At 34.5% G+C, this 18,200-nt stretch overlaps 1 protein-coding gene and 1 pseudogene across 8 annotated transcripts in view; both read left to right on the plus strand.

The window, feature by feature from the left end:
* The window catches only part of NBEA (neurobeachin), a 608,086-nt gene that overhangs the window by 85,611 nt on the left and 504,275 nt on the right, over nucleotides 1–18,200 (plus strand). The window lies entirely within an intron of this gene.
* LOC309615529 (Y-box-binding protein 1 pseudogene) lies at nucleotides 13–10,291 on the plus strand (annotated as a pseudogene). Its single transcript has one exon. The product of its transcript is annotated as a Y-box-binding protein 1 pseudogene (transcript).

An 18,200-nucleotide genomic window follows, 5' to 3' on the forward strand; every position in this document is an offset into this window, starting at 1 on the left:
TTACTTTCACCACTGGCAGCACATTTCAGTGATACAGAATAGGTCGCAAAACTTGCTTACTTGTGTGACGTATTCAACCTGCTCAACGAACTCAGTCTGTGACTTCAGGGGAGAACGGCAACTGTGTTCAAGTCGGCAGATAAAGTGGCTGCATTCTAAGCCAAACTGGAATTATGGGGGCAACGAGTGAACACTGGGATTTTTGACATGTTTCAAACATTAGCAGAGATTTTGAAATAGACTGAGCCAGGGCCTTCTTGCTCCCAGCTGGTGCATGATCACCTATCTCAGCTTTCAGAGGAGTTTGAGCATTACTTCCCAACCACAAAAGACCCCCGAACTGGGAAGTAGATTCACTTATTCGTGAATAAGCCAGGTGAATCGACTTTGTCCATGCTAGAAGAGGATCAACTGCCTGAGATGGCAAATGACAGTGGCCTTAAAAGTATGTTGGAGACAACTTCAAATCTCCATACGTCTGGATTAAAGTCGGGCAGAATATCCTGAGATTGCCACAAAAGCACTGAAAAGCCTGCTTGCATTTCCAACATCCTGTCTTTGTGAAGCAGGGTTTTCTGCAGTGACAGCAACCAGAATGAGATCACGGAGTAGACTGGACCTAAGTAACACACCTCAGGTGTCACTGTCTCCCATCACCCCCAGATGGGACCATCTAGTTGCAAGAAAACAAGCTCCCACTGATTCTGCATTATGGTGAGTTGTATAATTATTTCATTATATATTACAATGTTATAATAACAGAAATGAAGTGCACAATAAATGTAATGCTCTTGAATCATCCAGAAACCTCCCTCCCGCTGGTCTGTGGAAAAATTGTCTTCCACGAAACCAGTCCCTGGTGCCAAAAAGGTTGTGGACCGCTGCTATAGTACATTTCATACCAAGACATTATCTCTTCTTTTGTGATATTCCTCTGCTCCATTTCCATCATTTTTTTTCTTTTTGAGGAACTGTTTATATGTAGTTGGTTTCTTCTGGTTTCCTGATTATTTCCTTTTACTGTATCACACGTATTTTTATGTCTAGTACATTTGTAAATAAAAATTTTATAGAAATAAAAGGATCTGAGTAATATGTACTTAATGTGCCTTTGAAATATGGTTATATAAACAACTTGCTCTGTAAAATAGGGAAGCTTTATTTTTAAACTATAATATTTTAAATAATTTTCCCTTTTAGCCAGTTTCTTTTGGAAGATATATACATATTCAAAATATGCTACCATTTTTCAAGTTAATTGCATTTCATTTTTGGAATTGCCTGCATGGTCAGTTTTTAAGTGACACTAGGAAACAGTTCTCGTTACTTTAGAGCTAAACTGTATTTTTGATGAAAGATGGTTTTATGACACCTATTAATTCAGCAAGGATGGCTTCAAATCTTTTTTCTTTTTCCAAAATTAAATCAATCCCTTGGGGATGACAGTTCTCCTTCAAAAATATAATTTAAAATGCTGTAGAGTTCAGCTGGTAGTGGGAATGGAGAGCTGACCCCAGGGAGCCCTGAGTAGCACCCCCATCTCCCCAAGGAGCCACAGCTGCCTCAGCTGGCCCCAGTCGCCATCACTACAACCGTGAGCATCCAGGCTGAGGCCCAGCCCGGCGACAACATGGGGAGCAGTGGCCCCGGTGGCTTCACATCTGCAGCGCCTGCCTGCAGGGACAAGAAACCCATCACAGTGAAGGTTTTGGGAACAGTAAAATGGTTCAGTGTAAGAAACGGATGTGATTTTATCAATAGGAATAACACCAAAGAAGATGTATTTGTATACCAGTCTGCCCTAAAGAAGAATAACTCCAGGAAGCACCTTTGCCGTGTAAGAGATGGAGAAACTTGGAGTTTGATGTTGCTGGAGAAAAGGAGAAAAGGGTGTGGAAGCAGCGAATGTTCCAGGCCCCGGTGGAGTTCTAGTGCCGGGCAGTAAATATGCAGCAGATGTAACCATGATAGATACCGTCCACATTATAGGGGTGCTCTACACAATTAACAGCAGAATGACCAGAATAATGAGAATGGAGAAAGAATGAGGGATCGGAGAGTGGTCCCAAAGGCCAGTCTCTACAGCAGGCCACTGTGCCCATCTTACTACATGGAGACCCTATGGATGTCGACCACAGTATTACAACCCTCCTGTGCAGGGAGAAGTGATGGAAGGTGCTGACAGCCAGGGTGCAAGAGAGCAAGGTAGACCAGTGAGACAGAGTATGTAACGTGGTTTATAGACCACCATTCCACAAGGGCTTACTTCACCCAAGACAGCCTAGAGAGGACCACAGTGAAGGAGCTAGGGAAAACCAAGGAGATGAGACTAAGGTCAGCAGCCACCTCAGCGTTGTTAAGGACGTAGCTTCAATTACCAGTACAGACCCCCAGAAAACCCTAACGTACAAGATGGCAAAGAGAAAAGCAGCAGATCCACCAGCTGAGAATTAGTCTTGCCGGAGGCCGAGTAAATGCACTTTTCCCATCTCTACCATCATCTGATTTAGCTATCCAACAAGAAGAAATGAATGTAAAGTTTCAGCAATAAGAAATGAAGGAGAGTGGAGCTGAAGACCTCAAGTGCTTGCTCTTTGCCCCTTGACCAGATAGCTAGAAGTATTACCTGCACTACCTATGCAGGCTGGAGTTTTTACTACCTTTACTTAAAGACTCTTTGATGATGACAAACATTTTTTTTTTTTAAGGCTGGTTTTTCTCAATACAACTTAAAAGGTTTTTAAATTGTTTCATATTTGTTCAAGTTGAGATTTTAAGAACCTTATTTTTAATTTGTAATATAATAAAAGTTCACAACATGATTTTTTTTTCAAAAAAGTCAGTAAACTTCAAGCACCTGTTAATAAAGTTCTTTAAAAAACCCTCTAGATTCTGAAAATAGTTTTTTTAAAAAAAAAATCCTCGATATAAGGAATATTTTGAGTGATAGAATGTATGTGAGTAGTTCTAAGGGGATTCTTTTGCAAAATACACCACTCTGATCATACTTGTTTAGGTATATTTGCTTTAAAATATCAAGCATATTACTTTATAGCTATACTATATTTAGAATGCTAGAATTTCAGTGAATGGCAAGAAAAGTGTTGTGTTTTTCCAAAGTTCTAGTTTTATTACCCCAATGCAGTGCCTTCAGCAGAGCCTTATTTTATTACCCATATTCAAATAATTTTTACCCCTTGGTCTTAAAATGGGTAATTCCTACTGGGTTTATCCAGTTAATATACATTTTCTATATACTAACAACTTTCTCCTCTAGCAGCTCTGACTAATAATGTACCTAATGACCACTGAGGGGAAATAATATAATCTAATGCCACTTTCTCATTATTCAAAGATCTCCAGTTTTTAAAGTGTCATTATAAACTTTTAGATTTAAATGTATTTGAGGTGTTTCAATCTACAGCAGTTACTGTGTTTTTCTTTTAAAAGTTCAAATTGCTCCAACTCTGGGTATCTCTTCTAGTTGGTCTCTTAGTCCATTTGACATGACCCTGTAGTCTTTGATAGCTTCCTTGCTATTTCCTATGACGATGTTTCTGGTTCATCCTGAACATTTTGTTGTTTCAGTCCTGGAATCAGCCGGTACTCCAAGAATCTTAAGTTTCTATTAATAGGAAATTTAGGACTTGCTGTGTTTTATCTCGACCTCCTCTTAGTTAAATCTGCATCTCCTTTCTTCCACATTGAGACTTCTTGTTGGCAAGTACACGGAGGATGTTAGAATTCGAAAAGCCTGTAATTACACATATAACAGTCTAAGAACTACACTACCAATACTACCCTACAGACATAATTACTGAAAACAGTTAGTTTGTTTTTCATATGCTCTCTCTGTTCTCCTTGCCATTTTTAATTTCTGAAGTATAAATATTATGGGCTGAATTGTGTTCCCCCAAAATTCATATGTTGAAGTTCCAACTCACAATAACTCACAATGTGGCTCTATTTGGAGATAGGGTCTTTAAGGAGGTAAAGTTAAGTGAAGTCATTAGGGTGGGTCCTAATACAATATGAATGTTATAAGGAGAGGAAATTAGAACACAGACCCACACAGAAGACACACATGAAGATACAGCAAGGAGAAGTGGGTCATTTACAAGCCCAGGAGAGAGGCTTCAGAGTCCAACCCTGCTGACAGTTTGATCTTGGATTTCTAGCCTCCAGAATTGTGAGAAAATAAATTTCTGTTGTTTAAGCTACTTGGACTCTGGTACTTTGTTATGGCAATCCTAGCAAACTAATACAAGGGATTAACTACATTGTGAATGCACATAGTTATTACATATTATTCTCTCTCATTTTAACTGTTAGTCATAGTTTTAAAGTGCTTATATATTTAAGGTTCATCACATTCCTTACATTGATGTGTTTTGCCTATCTAAAGCTTATTCTATAGTTTATTCCTCAGGAAGGACTCATGGGAAGAATGTTTTTTGAGAACTGCATTTCAGTATTAGTTTATCAGGGACCATTATGTTTGACAGCCATTTGCTTGGCTATAAAATCCTTGACTAACCTTTCTTTGTACATCTCAAATATGTTACTAATTTTCTTCTGGCTTAAAGTATTTTTGTTGAAAGTCTGATGACAGTTTAATATCCTTTCTGTTGTAAGTCACTTGCTCTTTTTGCCCACATGTTCAAAGGATTTTGTTTAAATTCAGCAATTTTGCTAAATATGTCTTAAATATTCTGAGTTGATTTCTCATTTAAGTGGTATGCACTTTCAGTATGCAGTTTTGTATCTTTTTATATTTCAAAGAATTTTTTATACTGTTCACTGTTTGTTCTATTTCCTTGCTTTGGTTTTCTTCAGAGACTTGACTATACATGTTTGATTTACTTTGCTTATCTTTAATATTTGTCACTTTCTCTTGAATCTTCATCTTTTTTTTTCTTTCTCATTTTTAAATTTAAAAATAAAGTAAAACTTACAGAAAAGTTACAAGCACAGTAGTAAGCAGTTTTTTCCCTGAGCCATTTGAGAGTATTGCTGACATAATGTTCCATCATCCCTGAATATTGTGTTTGTATTCCTTTATATAATAATTATTAACATCAATGTGTTACTACCATTTAATTCTCAGACTCCATCACAATTTTGCTAATTGTACCATAATGTCCTTTTTAGGAAAATGATCTAGTTCACAACATTTACATTATAATGTATCTTTAGTCTGCTCAACAGAACAGTTTTTGTTCGTTCTTTGTTCAGTCTTTGTTCATTCTCTGTCTCCCATGCCTGGCTAATAACCCTGTTGGGTGGACACCCTCGTCACCTCTCTAGGACTTTGACACCATGTTGCCTGGTTATGCTCCTGACTCAGCTCAGGGCTCTGCCACCCTGCTGGCCACTGCCAGGTGAGCTCCTCACCTCTACCCCTAGTGCAAACCCCTGCCTTGTTTAGCCCTACCTGTTAGCTTTATGAATTTTCAGGAAGGCAGGAGGAATAGTAAGAGGAAAAGAGCTTCATTTCTTTGTTTTTAATTTTCTTGTTTTTATTTTTTTGTTTTATTTTTTTGTTTAATGCCAGCTTTATTGAGATAATTCACATATATTCAATTCACCCATTTAAAATGTATCATCCAATGGTTTTAGTATATTCACAGATATATGCAACTATCAACAGAGTGAATTTTAGAACATTTTTACCATCTCGGAAAAGAAACCTTGTACCCTTTAGCTCTCAACTTTTTATTCTCTCACTCCTTACCCCATTTCTAAGCAATCACTAACCTTTCTGTTTCTATAGATTTGCCTATTCTGGACATTTCATACACATTTTGAAATTGGGAAATGATGGGTCCCTTTAATTTCCACATAAATTTTAGGATCAACTTGTCAGTTTCTGGAAAAAAAAAACACCCACACAAAACAACAACAATAACAACAAAACCCAACTGTGATTTTGATAGAGATTGTGTTGAATCTTTTATTTGGAGAATCTTACCAACTACACAATATTAAGTCCTCCAATCCATGAACATGGGATGTCTTTACATTTATTCATGTCTTCTTAATTTCTTTCAAAGAGGTTTTGTACTTTTTGCCATAAGTCAAATGCCAGAAATCTTGGACTTCTTTTGTTAAATTTATTCTCTAGTATTTTATTATTTTTGATGCTTTCATAAATAGAGTTGTTTATAAATGTTATGTTCGGATTTTCTTTGCTAGTGTATACAATGGATTTTTATGTTATGATTCTGTATCCTGCAGTCTTGCTGAAAATATTAGCACTAATAGTTTTATCTAGAATCTCTAGTATAATGTTGAACAGAACATTAGCACAGGTATCCTTGTCTTGTTACTGATCTTAGGGGGAACGCTTTCAGTCTTTTAGCATTAAATGTGTTGTTATCTGTGAGTTTTTCATTGATGCTTTTAATCAGATTGGGGAAACTCCATTTTATCCCTACTTTGCTGAACACTTTTTAAAATAAAGGGGTATTGGATTTTGTCAAATGCCTTTTCCATGTTTATTAAGGTGATCATTTATTGAGATAATATTAACATATTAATTAGTCTAGGTATAGGTTTGTCGATTTTGATCTTTACAAAGAATCAGCTTTTGTTTTTGTTGTGTTTTCTCTATTGTTTTTCTTATTTATTTCAGTAATTTTTCCTGTAATTCTTAGTGTTTTCTTCCTTCTGCTTGTTTTATGTTTAGTTTGTTCTTTTGTTATCCAGTGTCATAAGGTGGAAGACTTGGTTGTTGATTTGATGTCTTTTTTAATATAAACACTTACAGTATTGCCTCTAAGTACTGCTTTACCTGCTTATGTTTTGGCATTTGTGCCTTTATTTTCATTCATCTCAAAACATTTTATAATTTCCCTTTTGACTTCTTTTTGACACATTTTTATTTAGCAATTTGTTGTTTATTTCCACAATATTTTTGAATTTATGAAATTTCTTTCTATTATTGATTTCTAATTTGATTCCATTTTGGTCAGAGAAGGTACTTTGTATTATATTTACCCTTGTAAATTTAATCAGGTTTGATTTATGGCTTAACATTGCTCTATCCAATGTTTGATGTACACTTAAGAGTTATGTATATTCTGCTGTTGTGGGGTGTAGTGTTATAGAGATGTCTTTTAGGTCTGATCACTTTATAGTGTTGTTCAAGTTTTATGTTTCTTTGTTGACTTCTGCCTAGTTGTTCTATCCACTATTCGACCTGGGAATTGAAGTCATCAACTATTAATCTTAACTTGTCTTAATGTTTCTTCCTTCATTTCTGTCAAGTTCTTCATGTATTTTGGTGCCTCGTTGTTAGATGCACATATGTTATTATCTTCTTGGTGGATTGATTCTTTTATTATTATCAAATGTCACTCTGCCTTTAGTAACATATTTTGTTTAAAGTCTGTTTTCGCTTAGTACAGCAACTTCAGCTTTCTTGTGGATGGTTGATAAATTTTCCCTTTTACTTTGAATCTGTTTTTGACTTTGAATCTAGAGTATGCCTCCTATAGACAATACATTGTTAGATCTTGTTTTATTATCCAGTCTAATAACATCTGCCTTTTGAGCAGATTGTTTTTCCATTCACCTTTAATGTTACTGATATAGTTGGATTTACATCTGTCGTTCTGTCTGTTACCTATGTCTCATGTTCTTTTTAATTCCTTTATTCCTTCTTTACTGCTTTCTTTTGAATTAAATGAATATTTTCTATTGTAGCGTTTTTGTATCTTTAATGAATTTTTTCACTCTATTTCTTTTACTTATTTACTTAATGGTTGCTATAGGACTTACCATTTAAATTTTAACTTATCAGAATCAACTTCAGATTTATACTAACTTAATTCCAGTGAGATATACAGATGTTACTTCTTATAGATATATTTTGTTTTTCTTCTTTTTTGTGATACAGTTTTACATAGTACACATTACAATGTTGGTTACAAACCCAACATTACATTATTATAATTATTACTTTATATAGTTGAATGTCTTTTAAGGAAGCTGAGAGAAGGAAATCAACTATGTATATAGCTTTTGTTATATTAACCTCATTTTTCATTTATGGATTTCCTCATTTGTTCATTTACTACCTGGACTTGTTTCCTTAGCTCAATATAGCTTTCCCACTCACCTCCTTTGTGTTGTTATTAGCAAATACATTACATTTTTATGTTATAGGCAAAACCATACTTTATATACACATTATCTTATAAAATTGCTTTGAAATCTGTTACGAGGGAAAAAGGAGAATAAATACGCATTTATACCATCTTTTATAACCACATGACTACTGGTGCTCTTTGTTTTTCATGTGGATTGAAATTGCTGTCACTTTTAGCTTGAAGGACTTCCCTTTGTTATTTCTTGTGAAGTAGGTCAGCTAGCAGTAAATTATCTTAGTTCTTATTTATTTGGGAATGTATCTTATTTTCCTTTTAGATTTAAAAGCTAGATTTGCTGGATATAAATTCTTGGTTGATAATTTTTTCTTTGAGTACTTTGAATGCTTTATTCCTCTGTGTTCTGGCCTCCGTATTTTCAGATGAGAAGTCTGCTGTTGATCTTATTATTGTTCTCTTTTAAGTAAAGAGTCGTTTTTCTTCTGCCGCTTTTAAGATTTTCTCCTTGTCTTTGGCTTTCAGCATGACTATGACTTTTCTGTTTGTAGATTTCTTTGCTTTTATCTTTCTTCAAGTTCATGGGCTTCCTGAATAGGTAAATTAATGCTTTTCAATAAATTGGAAACTTATCATCCATTAAATTTTTGAATACTTTGCTTTTCTTTTCTCTTTCTTCTCTGCTTTTGGTATTCTCATTCTTCATACCTTAGTACAGTTAATTGTTTCCCACATTTCTCTGAGGCTCTGATCATTCTTCACTCTCTTTTCTCTCTGGTTTTTGGATTGCATAATCTTTATCTGTTTATCTTATATTTGCTAATTCTTTCTTCTGCTTGTTCAAATATACGGTTGAGACCCTATAGAGAATTTTTCAATTCATTGTACTTTTCAACTCCAGAATTTCCATTTGGATTGTTTTTATAGTATCTTTCTCTCTTTTAAAAAATAATACTAAATTTTAATTTTATTGATATTTTAAAATACTAATTCTATTACTATTTTCCCAGGTTTATTGAGAAGTAATTGACTATGTCACTGTATAAGTTTAAGGAGTACAGCATGATGATTTGGTTTACATATATTGTGAAGTGATTATTGTAATAGATTTAGCTAACATCCATCAGCTCATATAGATACAATAAAAGAAAAAAAGTTTTTCTTGTGATTAGAACTCTTAGAATTTATTCTCTTCACTTTCCTATATATCAGTATCTATCTCTTAATTGATATTCTCTATTTAATGTGACATTGTCATCATAACTCTATTTACTTCTCTAATTATGGTTTCCTTCAATTCTTTGAACATGTTTTTAATGGCTGCTTTGAAGTCTTTTTCTGTTAAATCTGACATCTGATTGCTCTCACTAGCAATTTCTGTTGCCTGCTTCTTCTCCCATGTATGGGTCATATTTTCCTGTTTCTATGTCTCTCAATGTTTGGTTGGGGAATGGACATTTTAGGTAATACATTGCTGCATGTCTGGGTACTACTACCCCCATCTCCTTTTAGGGCTTATTATTTGTTTATTGACTGGATAGATTACTTTAGTGGGTTTTTTCTTAATTTTAATTTTTTTCTTCAATATTTGCAAGAACTCAGCATTGAAGCTGCAGCCTAGAGTGTTTTCTGAATAAAAATTATAAATATAAAATTTTAAATAGATCTCAGAGAGTTCATATTTTATATTTCTTCTTTGAATGCTTTTAAATTTACTTTTCAACTAATACGTACGTTTCATTTATATGATTTTAGTCTTTGGAAATTTGCTGAAGTTTGTTTTATGAACCCAAATATGTGTCCTCTTCGCTAGTTGTTCCATGTGTTCTTGAAAAGAATGTGTATTGTCCTCTTGTTACACATAGTCTTCCATATTGAAATATTATACTGAAATGTTCTGTTTTTAAGAAAGCTGAGTCATGTTACTCCTTTGAGTATAATTAGCACAAAATATGTTCATACATGGTTTTTTCTTTAGAAAATTATAATAGCTTTATTAAAGTATAGTTTACATATCATACAATTCACTCATTTTAAGTATACAAGTAAATTATTTTATATAAGCTTACAGAGTTGTGCAAACATCACCACAATCCACTTTTAGAACATTTCTACCACCCTGGAAAGATCTCACTTGCCAATTCTCAGTCATCCTCATTCTCATCCCCATCCTACTCAAACCATTTTATTCTGAATACCACAAATGGGATTAAGATAAGACAATTATTTTATGTACGTAATGGATTATATGTTTACAGTCATTTAAATTGAATCATATTTTTATTTTTTTATTTATTTTTTTTTTATATTTTTAAAATATGGTATAATTAATTGTGATGTGAAGTTGTGTTGCTACAATTAGCCAAAGTACGGAATAATGATCTTTGTATAACACACTGAAAAAATTAAGACCATTCTTTTTCCCCAAATAAGACTGGTTTTATTAGACATCTTACGTTATATTTACCCAAAAAGATTTTATAACTTCCAAGAGAATATATTAAACATTTTTGCTTCCTTTGTAAGCAGTATGAACCAAATGAAAGTAAAGGTTTTTTTACCTGATAATGGAATGTACATACAGTTCAGCAGTGTTAAAATGTAGACATGGAGAAGCTATTTACAGTGTTTCACAACACACTTCTCAGTATTTTATTCCAGTCCTTATTTTTAGGAACCATGTACTCTGAGTTCTTAAGCATCATAGGTATAATACCCCCCAAAACAAACAAACAAACAAAAAAGGGTAAGAAGTATCACTAAACTGCTTCAGACAAATTACTTTTAAAATATAGTAATCATGAGCCGAAGAGAGTGGTATCTTTAGTGTTTTGCATGACTTTTTACTTAAATTTACTTAAATTCATTGAATATTATTAAAAATGTTATATCAGTAATTATTAGTACAAGACTTTCAGCTCAAAAGACTTGCTTGCAAGTTCACTGTGGGGCAAAGGACATGGGTGATTTCATATTCATACTTAATGGTTGCTTTGTTTCTCAAAACAAACAATTCTTTCATGCATGCAGTAAATCAAGGAAAAGTGTGCAGCCTCTCTGAAAAGAGCCGAAGAAAAACATTTAAACAGACAAAAACTGAAAAGTGGTAGACTTTAGCAACAGTAGAAAACCAGAGTTTTATGATTGGAGTCCAGAAGGAAGACCAAAATCAAGGAAGATGAAATAGGGTAGTATATTTTTAATCTTAAACATTAGGGGGTAGATGATTTTACTGTAAATCCTGGATTTTCCCTGAGGAAGGAAAAGTCATTTAAAAGTAGCTTTAAAATGACTAGGGAAAACGAAAATGATTACATTATGATGAATTTTCTCATACAACTTTACAATTCAGAAGACATTTATTAAAGCTTTTCTGTGTACAGAGCACTATTATAGTCATTAAGGAAGATGCAAAACTATAAATTATCTTTAAGGATCTTACAGCCAAATAAGGGAGAAAGACATAGAAAAGCTAAAAAGTAAAGTTGAATGAAAATATAGTTATGGTATAATCTGTGAACACTAAGTCCTATGTGATCATGGAGAAGGGTTCTGATTGTAAGAACTGGGAAATGCTTGGAAGAGAAGACAGCTTTAAAACCAGTTCAGGGGGACTTCCCTTGTGGCGCAGTGGTTAAGAATCCGCCTGCCAATGCAGGGGACACGAGTTCAATCCCTGGTCCAGGAAGATCCCACATGCTGCAGAGCAACTAAGCCTGTGCACCACAACTACTGAGCCTGTGCTCTAGAGCCTATGTGCCGCAACTACTGAGCCTGCATGCTGCAGTTACTGAAACCTGCGTGCCTAGAGCCCGTGCTCGCACCGAGAGAAGCCACCACAGTGAGAAGCCCGCACACCGCAACAGAGTAGTCCCCGTTCACCGCAACTAGAGAAAGCCCACGCTCAGCAGCGAAGACCCAACACTGACATAAATAATTAAATAAATAAATTAATTAAAAAAACAAAAAAACAAAAAACAGTTCAGGGAGGCCCCAGGAGCTTTAGGTTCATAAAAATTAAGTGATTTTTGTTTCTTTTGGTGGGGAAAAAATCTGCTTCCCTCTGTTACCTTTCATGAACTGAAAAACTGAAAAACGCTGTTGTTTTTTTTTTAAATCAATTGGTACCCTTTAACTGGTTTCTTTTACCTATGAGGATGACAATTAGAATTCACAAATAATCTTTTAAAACCTACTATCCAGTTTACAGAATTTCTTGCTTAATTAATTCATTTTTAAAACATTCAACCTGACTTCTGATTTTGTCCATAATGGAATAACTGGTACTAGATGTGCCCTACCACTGTAAGTCACTATGAAAATGGGCAAAATACACAAAGCATCCGTTTTTAGATATTTGTCAGTACACATAGCACAGGCCCAAGATCCTTGAGAGGAGGAAAACATTTTGAGATGAGCTCGTTAATCACCCCAGCTCTCTGGCTGGGGCTAGTATTTTTACTGAGGCATAAAGGAGGCAGAAGCCAGGCATAGCCGGCTGGTCCTGCTGCTCTGAGGTACTGCAACAGCTGGAACTTGTGGGGCAGGGTATCGAAAAGGAGCAAGCCCTTGGGGTAGGGATAGAAGTCTTTGTCAGGGTTCCCGTGTTGAGATGCTGTGAGCCATGGGAGGAAGAAGATGTTACCAACAGCAGAAGAGAGATACCAGAGGTCACACAGTTGTTTGAGACTTTGGACTATCAACCCAATTAGAGAAGGTTTATGTCCACATCCTCGGGTGCTCAGTAATTATTAAACAAATGAATGAGGGACTTCCTTGGCGGTCCAGTGGTTAGGACTCTGCCCTTCCACTGCAGGGGGCACGAGTTTGGTCCCTGGTCGGGGAACTAGGATCCCTCATGCTGCCTGGTGTGACCAAAACAAAAACAAAAACAAACGAATGATACTAGTGGTGTAGACAATTCAGGGGTTTCCTCTACTAGACTGTAATTATTCACACATTTTCCCCATCAAATCATTTCCAAAAAGTGTATCTTTTATCATTCTATGATATTGATTGCTTTTGCAATTTAATTTTTAAAACTTTCAGCCTACCAAAATATCCATTCTTCTGTGCAACTACATGCATATTAAAAAAAAAAAATCTTTGGGGAGTTCCCTAGTGGCCTAGTGGTTAGGATTCCAGGCTTTCACTGCCGTGGCCCGGGTTCAATCCCTGGTCAGGGAACTGAGATCCTGCAAGCTTTGTGGTGCAACCAAAAAGAAAACAAAAACAAAAAAACAACTTTTCTTATATTAGAAGAATGAGTTACATAAAATTACTTGATATTTGTAAATGATTGCTTAATTTGGTATAAGTAGTTTATTAACATTATGTTTAATATTTCTTTTAGATATTGGTTTGTATTAGTGATGTGTTTCTCTTGTTCAGTATTTGAAATATTGCAGTAATTATAGTGCTGGTACTTGGCACTTCTGCTAATTTGATATATGTCACTGTTACAACTTTTTAAGATTTGATTGGTTGAGTCATTTTCAACTATGTTGGAGTACTGACTTCACTTCTTGCATTGAAATACTCTATGTTAATCTATTTGCCCTTTGTTGGCATGCTTGTGACTGTAATCTTTTTTTTCCTCTACATTCTTTCTTATCAGGATCTGGTAATAATGATTGTAGGGCATGTGATTGAATAAAATTCAATAATATATTGAATAATTGTTATATTCAAGGAGCTGTTCTAAAGCTTTGGGGATTAAAAATGATTAAGCTTATACTTTATTTATGAGAATAATTGTATCTGTAAATGTTTATAATTAAAAGTTGACATGTGTACCACAAAGGAAACATAATGCAAATACTATTAACATTTTGGGGAAGGATGATTAATTCCAGCTGCAGAAGATTTAGGAACTCTTCATAGAGAAGGAAATTTTTCAGGGTTCTTGAAAAAAATAAATAATTGAGAGGGTGAGCAGGACGTGATGATAGAATGTGAGACAGTGGGCACGATTGAAGGGATAGAAGCAAGGGAGTACAGGATGTGTTTATGGATTGATCCATAATCAGGCATGGCTTCATGGGAGAATACAGAGTAGATGGTGTGATTTATGGTAGAATGCGAGGGTGATTATCATAGGTTGAAACCAAGTTATTGAAGGTTTTGAATATCAAAACAATGAATTTGGATTTTCCAGTCATGTGGAATTATCAAAAAATTTGTAGCAAGAGAATGGTTTGATCCTATGTATGTATTTTCCTTGAGTAGTTTGGGGATATTAGAGTTTGAATGATGATTTTTTAATGAATTCAGATGGATTATTTATTCATTTTGAGGAGAAAATCATTGTACAATGTACAAGTGGCAACATTCTCTTAATTATACATCAGGAAATATGATTCCTTGAATATTGGAATGTCATTACTATGTTAATATCAGCAACATTTGTCACATAATGATTCTGGGGAAAGCAATAGGTTTTGTCAAATATATATTATTCTCACATAAATTCAATGAAAAAATGGCTATATTCTTGACATTGGTGAAGTTTTCAGAGATTAGTGTTAGAAAAATAACATGCCTCTGCTCATATAACAATTAGATAAACTTAGTTTTTTTGAGTTTAGCCGTGTTGTGGCACATTTTCTCATATTTGTGTTAAGTAATTCTAGTTTGGGTAATTAAAGTTCTGCTCAATGAGGCTTTGCCTCATTAGCAACTGTGTCAGTTATCTGAATTACACTGTCGTCAGTGCAATATGCCATTACCATAACATTTATGGTAAATGTTTTATGAGTAACATTTAAGAAAAAAATTAACAAAGAAAATGTATGATATTAAGTAGAAAAGGAAATAGTGATAATAGCAGCTACCATTTTGCTTTAAAAGTACCAGGTATTGTTCATAGTGCTTTATTTATATTATTTTATATATAGGGTGTGTAGCAGATGAGAGGCAGATAACTTGTGGGTGGTTATCTGTAGGTGACAGAGTTGGGATTCAAACTCAAGTCTGATTGGTTTTGAAGTTACGGCTTTTAACTATATTGTACTGTACAGACAATATGGTATTTCTGTTTTTTTAAATTTTTTAAAGCTTTTTGTTCAGTTTTATTGAAATACAATTGATACATAACATTTCTTAGTTTAAGGTCTACAACATAATGATTTGATATGTGTATATGTTGCAAAATGATTTATCACAATAAGGCTAATTAACAAATCCATCACCTCACAAAGTTATAATTTTGTGTGTGTATTAAGAACTTTTAAAATCTACTTTCCTAGGAACTTTCAAGTATAGTATTGTTAACTATAATCAACATGCTGTGCATTATATACCCAGCATTTATTCATCTTATAACTAGAAGTTTGTACTTTTTGACCACCTTCACCCATTTTTCCCACCCCCTCCCCCCTTGCCTCTGGCAATCACCAGTCTGTTCTCTGTTATCTAGAGCTTGATTTTTAGATTCCACAGATAGGTGATGTTTGTCCTTCTCTGACTTATTTCACTTGGCATAATGCCCTCAAGGTCCATCCATGTTGTTTCAAATTTCAAGATGTCCTTCTTTTTTTATAGCTGAATACTTAATACCATCTTTTCTTCATTCATCCATCAATGGCTACTTAGTTTGCTTCCATGTCTTGGCTATTGTAAATAACTTTGCAGTGAACATGGGGGTGCATATATCTTTTTGAGTTAGTGTTCTTGTTTTCTTCAGATAAATATCCAGAAGTGGAATTGCTGGATCATATGGAAGTTTTGTTTTTAATTTTTTGAGGAACCTCCATACTTGTTTCCATAGTGGATGCAATAACTCACTCATCAACTCTTGATTGAGCTTTCAAAGAAAACAAAGACGGCTATGCCAGTCTTTACCCATGATGGGCTGTTTAACAGGTAGAATAATAAAATGTCAGAAGTTTAGCAATATATAACAATAGGTTAGAGTCAATTTGAAATTTGTAAGCTGCTCTTGAAGCTCCACTGGAAATTTTAGGTGGTATAGCATGGTGAACTGTGAAAATTGTCTAATGGTAGGCATCAATTAAATACGGTTGCCTTCAGCATGAATTCTGGTCACAAGCAGAGACTTTGGGGTATCTAAATCTTTTAAAAGAATTTCAGGTTTAACTTCTTCAAAATTTTAGATATAACAGTGTGTGTGGTCTAAAAACAATTTTCATCTACTTTTTTGTAAAGTTTGTTTTACTATCTGTGTTATTTACCTGCATCCTTCTCCAAAGGGTCGGATGCTTATATCTCTCTGTTAAAAACAGTAAATATGACAGCTCATCAGAATTAGGAAGTCATGTTATTTGATGCCCTCTCACTTCGACATGTTAACAGACAATTTGAGGCTTATATAACATATTTAACGTTTTTACATGCTTCCTTTTTAGAGAAATTCTGAAATACATTTATTTATACTTTTAATTTCTATTTCCTAGACATTTTGATACTAATACTAATAATTATTTTTTGTTCCATAAGCCAGGGGTCCCCAACCCCTGGGTCACAGACCGGTAGCCGTCTGTGGCCTGTTAGGAACGCGGCCGCACAGCAGGAGGTGAGCGGCGGGTTAGTGAGTGAAGGTTTATCTGTATTTACAGCCGCTGCCCATCACTCACATTACCGCCTGAGCTCCGCCTCCTGTCAGATCAGTGGCGGCATTAGATTCTCATAGGAGCAAGAACCCTACTGTGAACTGCGCATGCAAGGGATCTAGGTTCGTGCTCCTTATGAGAATCTAATGCCTGATGATCTGAGGTGGAGCTGAGGCAGGGATGCTAGCGCTGGGGATTGGCTGCAAATACAGATTATCATTAGCAGAGAGGTTTGACTGCACAGAGATCATAATAAACAATTGCTTGCAGACTCAAATCAAAACCCTATCAGTGAATGGCAAGTGAAAACAAGCGCAGGGCTCCCACTCATTCTGCATTATGGTGAGTTGTATAATTATTTCATTATATATTACAATGTAGTAATAATAGAAATAAAGTGCACAATAAATGTAATGCAGTTGAATCATCCTGAAACCATTCCCCGACCCCTGGTCCATGGAAAAATTGTCTTCCATGAAACCGGTCCCTAGTGCTAAAAAGATTGGGGACTGCTGCCATAAGCATAGAATTTTATTTAGGAAAATAAATTCTTAAAATATAGATTTATTTTGAAAGCTCATAAAAGGAGAGTTAACATTACATTTTATGTTTTAAATTAATATGGAGGACTGTAATCTTAGCATATTTTAAGCAAGCAAGTAATCTAATTTGCCATGTTTTTGCTGGTGTCGCTTATATTTTAGGATACATTTTTAAATTTAAAATGCTTCATTATTAGTGAATACTGTGGCATGTTGCTTAGATTCACTATTTCATGCATTTCACTGTTGGGGCAAAAATTTGTGAGTAAACATTATTAATATGAATTCATGTTCGAAGAATGAATATCTGTTACAGCTGAAAAAAATCATCCTATTAGCAATACTGTATTTGAAGGATTCTTATTACACCAGCATAAAATCATCTAATGGGGCTATTTATATTTGATTTACTAATTGAAAAAGAGTTTTTGTATAAATTTATCAGAAATGCCCACATTTTATTTTTAAAAATTACCAATAAGCAAAGTCTGTAATTAGGAAGCAAAATCTCCTCTAGAAAGTGGCCCTAAAATAAACAAAACAAAACAAAAAAAACCAAAAACTGGAGCATCAGAATAATCTGATCGTTGGATACATGCTTCATGAGTAAAATGTTTTATAAGATACTTGGGGATAGTGTTAGGATAGACCTACCTTATATTGACTTATGCTTCATAATGAACAATATTTCTGGTGAAGCCTTTAGATTTTTCCCACGGGCCCTATCTACAACAAAACAATTGGAAAAGCAACAGTTACGGATGATAATCAAGATATCTGAAGTATGCACACCCAGTTCAAACCTTTTTGTGTAATCTTAATTCTTCTACTCATGATCTCATCTTTAGTTTGCTATATAAATTTCTCTACAGAACTTCCTTTTTTCTTTTTACTTTTTTGACTTTTAAAAATTAAGATATAATTGATGTGTAACATTATATTAGTTTCAGGTGTACAACATGATGATTGGATATTTGAAT

Source organism: Balaenoptera borealis (genome assembly GCF_965194805.1).
Source record: "Balaenoptera borealis genome assembly, chromosome: 18".
NCBI classification, from domain to species: domain Eukaryota; kingdom Metazoa; phylum Chordata; class Mammalia; order Artiodactyla; family Balaenopteridae; genus Balaenoptera; species Balaenoptera borealis.